The sequence below is a fragment of the Aedes albopictus genome, chromosome 2 (assembly GCF_035046485.1).
Source record: "Aedes albopictus strain Foshan chromosome 2, AalbF5, whole genome shotgun sequence".
Taxonomy (NCBI): Eukaryota; Metazoa; Arthropoda; class Insecta; order Diptera; family Culicidae; genus Aedes; species Aedes albopictus.
This window is the reverse complement of record NC_085137.1, coordinates 442745056-442751055: the sequence shown is the minus strand read 5'-3', so window position 1 is coordinate 442751055 and position 6000 is coordinate 442745056.

Below are 6000 nucleotides of genomic sequence, written 5' to 3'. Positions count from 1 at the left end.
AATCTCAACAAAAGTTCCTGAAGGAATCCCTGGAAGAATTAAAAAAAAACCTCTGGAGTTGTTTCTGAAAGTATCACAGAAGGAATTCTTGGAAGAATACCTGGAGAAACCCCTAAAAGGCATCCCGGAAGCAATCATATGAGAAATTTCTTTAGGAAAACCCAGAAGAGCTTTTTCAACGAACTCCTGGATAAATTTCTGAGGGGATACCTGGAGAAATTCGTTAAGGCATCCCTGGAGGAATTCTTGGAGGAATTTCTTTATGAAATCTCAGAAGAGCTTTTTTAACGAACTCCTGGAAAAAAATTCTGTAGGGATACCTGGAAAAATTCCCTAAGGCATCCCCTGAGGAATTCTTGGAGGAATTCATTCTTGGAGGGGTCCATGGAAAAATTTATGGATGAAATCCTGGAAAAATGCCTAGACAAATTCCTGGAAGAATCTCTGGAGGAATTCTTGGAGAATTCCTAGAGGAACACCTGGATTAATTTTAAGAGGAATTCCTGGGAAAATTGCTGTAAGAATCCCTGGAGGATTTCCTGGAGGAATTCCAGGATAAGTTGCTGTAGATATTCTGAAGGGGTTCCTGGATAAATTCATAAAGGAATTCCTGGGATGATTCCTGAAGGAATTCTTGAAAGAATTTCTGAAGGAGTTCTTTGAGAAATTTTTGAACTTAGTAAATTTCCTTGAGGAATGCCTCGAACAAAGCAAAGAGAAATATCTGGAGGAATCCCTATAGAAATTCCTGGATAAATCCCTGGAGGAATTGCTGGATAAATTGCTGGAGGAATTCCTGGAAAAAATTCTGGAGGAATTCCTGGAGGAATCCCTGAAGGAATTCCCCAAAAGGCATCTATGGAGGAATCTTTGGAAGAATTCCTGGAGAAATCTCTGGAGAAAGTCCTGGAGGAAGATCTGGAGGATATCTTGGAAAATCCCTGGAGGAATATCTGGACGAACCTCAAAGGAATCCCTGCAGGAGCTCCCAGAGAATTTCCTGGAACAACTCCCGAAAGAATCTCTGGAGGAATCTCTTGATGAATTACTGGAGGAATCCCTACAAATCCCTGGGAAGAATTTCTGTGAAAAAAAAAACACGAGGAAGTACTGGAGAAATCGCAGAAAAAATTCTTGAGGAAATCCTGAAGGAATCTCAAGACGGATTCGTGGAGGGACACTTGCATGAATCCCTGTAGCAGTTTCTGAAGAAATCTCTGGAGAAACTCTAGGAGGAATCCGGGCAGCAACCCCAAGAGGAATTCATAAGGTAATAACTAACTAAACAGTTCCTGGAGGAAGTCCTGGATTGATTATTGTAGGAGTTTTTGAAAGAATTACAGGAGGAATTCCTGAAGAAATCCCAAGAAGAGTTCCTGAAAGAATCCAAGGAGAATTGTTCTGTTCCTAGCATCTCTAGCAGAATGTTTGAAGGAGTATATGGAGAAATTCCCGAAGAAATCTCTGAAAGAATGCCAGCAGAAATATCTAAAAGAATCTCTGGTCAAATGCATATGGGAATAATTACTCGCTACTAGCCCTGTCTCTAGATACCAAAGTATACAAAACTTTTTCTTCAAATGATTTAAATGATGAAATTGAAAAAAGAGTAATAATTCTTCATAAAGTTTCGACAGCTTCTTCAGGCACTTCTCCAGGGATACCGTCAGGAACTTATGTAGGAGTTGAGCTGAAAATTCTGCCTATTCATCCAGGTCATTTCTCGAGGAATCTCTCAAAGTATTCTGTCAAAAATTTACAGAGCTACCGTCAGATATCCCTTAAGGTGAATATATGACGAAGCCACACCTCGAATTTTCAAGAGCACAAATCTGAAGAACCGAATGTCGGTTTGAGCTGAAAAGTTGATCGATTGGTTACCCGCTGGTGATGATCAATCGATCAACTTTTCAGCGCAAACCGACATTCGGTTCTTCAGATTTGTGCTCTTGAAAATTCGAGGTGTGGCTTCGTCATATATTCACCTTAAGCTAACTATGGTTGAATGTAGTTTGTCTTGAGTACATAAAATGTTCAATAAACCTCTGTGATCATATCAAATAGTACATTGTGGAACGAAATTCTACACAAAGATTCAAAAAAAAGAAGAAATAGCTTTTGTGATTGGACAAAACCTGCTTCAAAAGTTCTAAAACATTCTGTCTTTTCATCTTCCTTAAGCAAGAATTTCGAGTCCGATTAGTTTTAAGGATATTCTGGCAAGTGCAGAAGAACAGTGTGAGACGGCAAAGCATGAACCATAAGCTGTGCAGCGACTCTACGGTGAACCCATCACCCTGAAAGTAGCCAAAGCTGAACGGTTTCGGTAGTGCAGGGCATGCTGCTAAGATGTCAGAAAACAACACTGCAAAGTTGGTGTTGATCCTTTCGGCACAAGAGGGCTACGATAGCGCAGTGGATTATGATCTAACGATCTTTGGGTGTGATCGACGTTGGAGAGCTGCAGCTGTAAATCGAATATCATGGCAGCAAATCGTTGACTCTGTGATTTCATGATAGATTTTAATGTTGAACTCGAATCTAAATGACTAAATCTTTCGAAATGTTAGTCACACATGACTATACACATTTATAAATCTCGAAGAGAGATCTTGAGATTTTAACTGGAACCAGGAAAATCGAGAAAAAAATCCTAAATCGAACTCGTCTTCGAACCCCTTTTATCACAAACCCAAGAACGACCTCTTTACCCCTAAATCTACAGTACAGTTAATTTTCTCATTCACATCATAAACAACTTCTTATTAGTCACATCCATCATTCACATTCCATTCTACGCCCAACCAAAATTCCACAAGCCAACCTAAAAACACGACAACAGCTTATGTTTGATAAACATCCCAAAAGGGTAAATTCCTCCAACCAAAACTCCCCAGCGCATTCACGTGCTCGGCAGGCAACCTCCGTTCAATGCTGCTGAACTAACAAACAAACCGTCTCCGCGTCGAGCTCGCCGAGATCTCGCGAATTACATCATGACACACTGCCACCGGAAGGTCATGGGCCACCCCAACTTGGTCATTTGCTAGCATATAAACGAAATTCTCCGAGAAGGACCATATCAGTCAGTACCAGAAGTTCACATGTGTGTCCAGTGCGTGCCGACAACGGTGAGAATTGCGATCGAGTGAGACTAGGAAGACGGAACTTGCGATGGGGTATCGCGCTCAGTGGTTACCAGTGGTTGTGCTAGTGGCCACACTCGTGGTGGTCACCGGCTACGAGATGAACTACATGTATTATCCACCGATGGAGTCGTACAATGTGCTAAGTCCGATGAATCTGTGCGAACAGTTGTGCGGTCAGTGCGGGTGCGTAGGAATGTTCCTGGCCGACGATATGTGTCAGTGCAGCTGTGAAACCAACGGTTGTGATCCCGGATGTAAGTGATGGCAGCGAGTTTTGGGCAATGTGACCTGCTTTCTAATGGCTGTTTTGTTCGATATACAGATAAAAACTGCACCGAGAACATGATGCGCGTGTGCGACGCCTCCGATGTGGACTGCGAGTTTCCTGAAGAACAGGAATATGGTGTCCGAGTGAGGACTGCTCGAGGAAAGTGCTGTCACCATGATGATCACTTCCACCATGATGATTGTGATCATCACCATGACGATCACCATTGTTGTAAGCACAAGAAACATAAGCACAAGAAACACAAGAAAGGAAGGAAGATTCACATAAAGATTGTAAGTATCTTTGACCAATAGAATAGTGAGAGAACAAGTGAATTAACGTGTGATTTCTCAATGCTATTCCAGAAAGGAAAGTTACCGGACTGTTGCTACTTCCACAATGATGAAGGCAGCCACCACCACCACCATCATCATCATCAAGAGGAAAAAGCAGCAGAGGAAGTAATCGAAGAACAAATCGAGCCAGCGAGGGAAGAGCCAAGATGTGAACCAAAGATTGAAGAGAAATGTGCAGAGCCAGAGCCTGAACCTGAGCCGATAATCGAAGAAGAGAAGCCTCAATGCTGCCACCAAGGTCCCACTGGAATCCATTGCGACAACTGTCACATTTATCACGGCGGCGAAAAGCCAAAAGAGGAAGGTTCGGAAGGATACGGAGCTAAGAGTGGAGATGGAGGCGGAGCTAAGTCTGATTATGGAGCTCCCGCGGCTCCAGCATATAAAGCTGAAGCTGCCTCTGCCTATGGAGCTCATGCAGCTCCGGCCGCTCCTGCTTACGGAGCTCCAGCTGCTCCTGCCTATGGAGCTCCGGCTGCACCTGCCGCTCCTGCCTACGGAGCTCATGCAGCTCCGGCTGCACCTGCCTATGGAGCTCCGGCTGCACCTGCCTATGGAGCTCCAGCTGCACCTGCCTATGGAGCTCCTGCCGCTCCTGCATACGGAGCTCATGCAGCTCCGGCTGCACCTGCCTATGGAGCTCCGGCTGCACCTGCCTATGGAGCTCCAGCTGCACCTGCCTATGGAGCTCCTGCCGCTCCTGCATACGGAGCTCATGCAGCTCCGGCTGCACCTGCCTATGGAGCTCCGGCTGCACCTGCCTATGGAGCTCCAGCTGCACCTGCTTATGGAGCTCATGCAGCTCCTGCCGCTCCGGCCTATGGATCTCATGCTGGCGCCGGCTATGGAAGCCATGCTGCTCCTGCATATGGAGCTCACGGTGGTTCCGCCTACGGAAGCCATGCCGGCCCTGCCTATGGGGCACATGGTGGTCCTGGTTGCGCAACTCATGCTGGTCACGCATATGGAGCTCATGGTGCTTCTGCCTATGGCGCTCATTCTTTCGGAGCGCTCTCAGTTCCGCCATTCGGAGCCTATTCTTCTCAATTTGCAGTGCAGCCAATCCATTCATTCGGAGTGGATCCTATTCGTTCCTTCGGAGTACCTGTCAATGCATATGGAGTCATTCCAGCGCAAGCCCATGTACCTTTCGCACCGGTGCGTGGTCTACCCACGTTTCAACAAAACTTTAAGCCGACATTCCGTGCAACTGAATCGTTTTTGGAAGAGGAAGCACCCGAGGAACTAGAAGAACACCAGGACAGAGGCGCCGCCTCGTTACCAGTCTACGATGGTTTTGGACGTGGTGAAGGCCATCGTCATAGTTCCAGTTTTGGATCTAGTCGTGGATCTAGTCGGGGATCTAGTCGAGGATCGAGCTTTGGATCTAGTCGAGGATCGGGTTTTGGCCATGGACGCGGACCCAGCCCCGATCTTGACATTGGCCCAATATCCGACCATAGAGACTTCAGTGAATCCAGTTTTGACAGCAGCAGTTCATTTAGTAAAGATGACAGTTTCAGTCAGTCGGAGGATCGCAATGATGAGCAAGTTATTGAGGTTCACCATCACAGCCTTACCATACCAGGAGATCAAGTAAAACCAATCATCGATCGTCTACTGGAGCAGGAACAACAACAGGTACCTACACCACATCCAATTGACCTAACCATCTACAATCAAATAGTGAACCAGCAGCTGTGGGACGATTGGAAACGGGAACTGTACAGCACTCCGCCCTTCCAACCGACTCCGCAACCCCTGCGGGATCAAGTTGAGCCCCCGCACCCCGAAACTATGCCCATCGGGTTTCCGCCCGCTCCACCGTCCTTTCCAAAGGACGATTACCTTCCCATCACAGTTCCCCCAGGATCTTTTGTCGAACCCGTATATGAACCGCCTGCCTTCTTTGCAGGGCCCGACACAGGACCGGCAGTCTTTGAGCAGAACGAAGATATTCCTGCGCGAACCCCACCACCACCACCACTCTACGTTCAGGAGCAAGGCGGGCCCAATTTTCCCTTCGGTCGGACCCCCTACGTCGGGTCGCCACAGTCATCGCACATCGTAGTGCCGGTGTCGTCCCTCCGGAAAAACCTTACCCCACAATGTGCCAAGTGATCAAAAAGAATGGAGTTTAGTGTTGTGAAATATAGTAGTTGAATGAAAATTGAACATTTGCGTTTTAATGAATATCGTTGAAGATATCACAGCCTGAGCTTTCGAA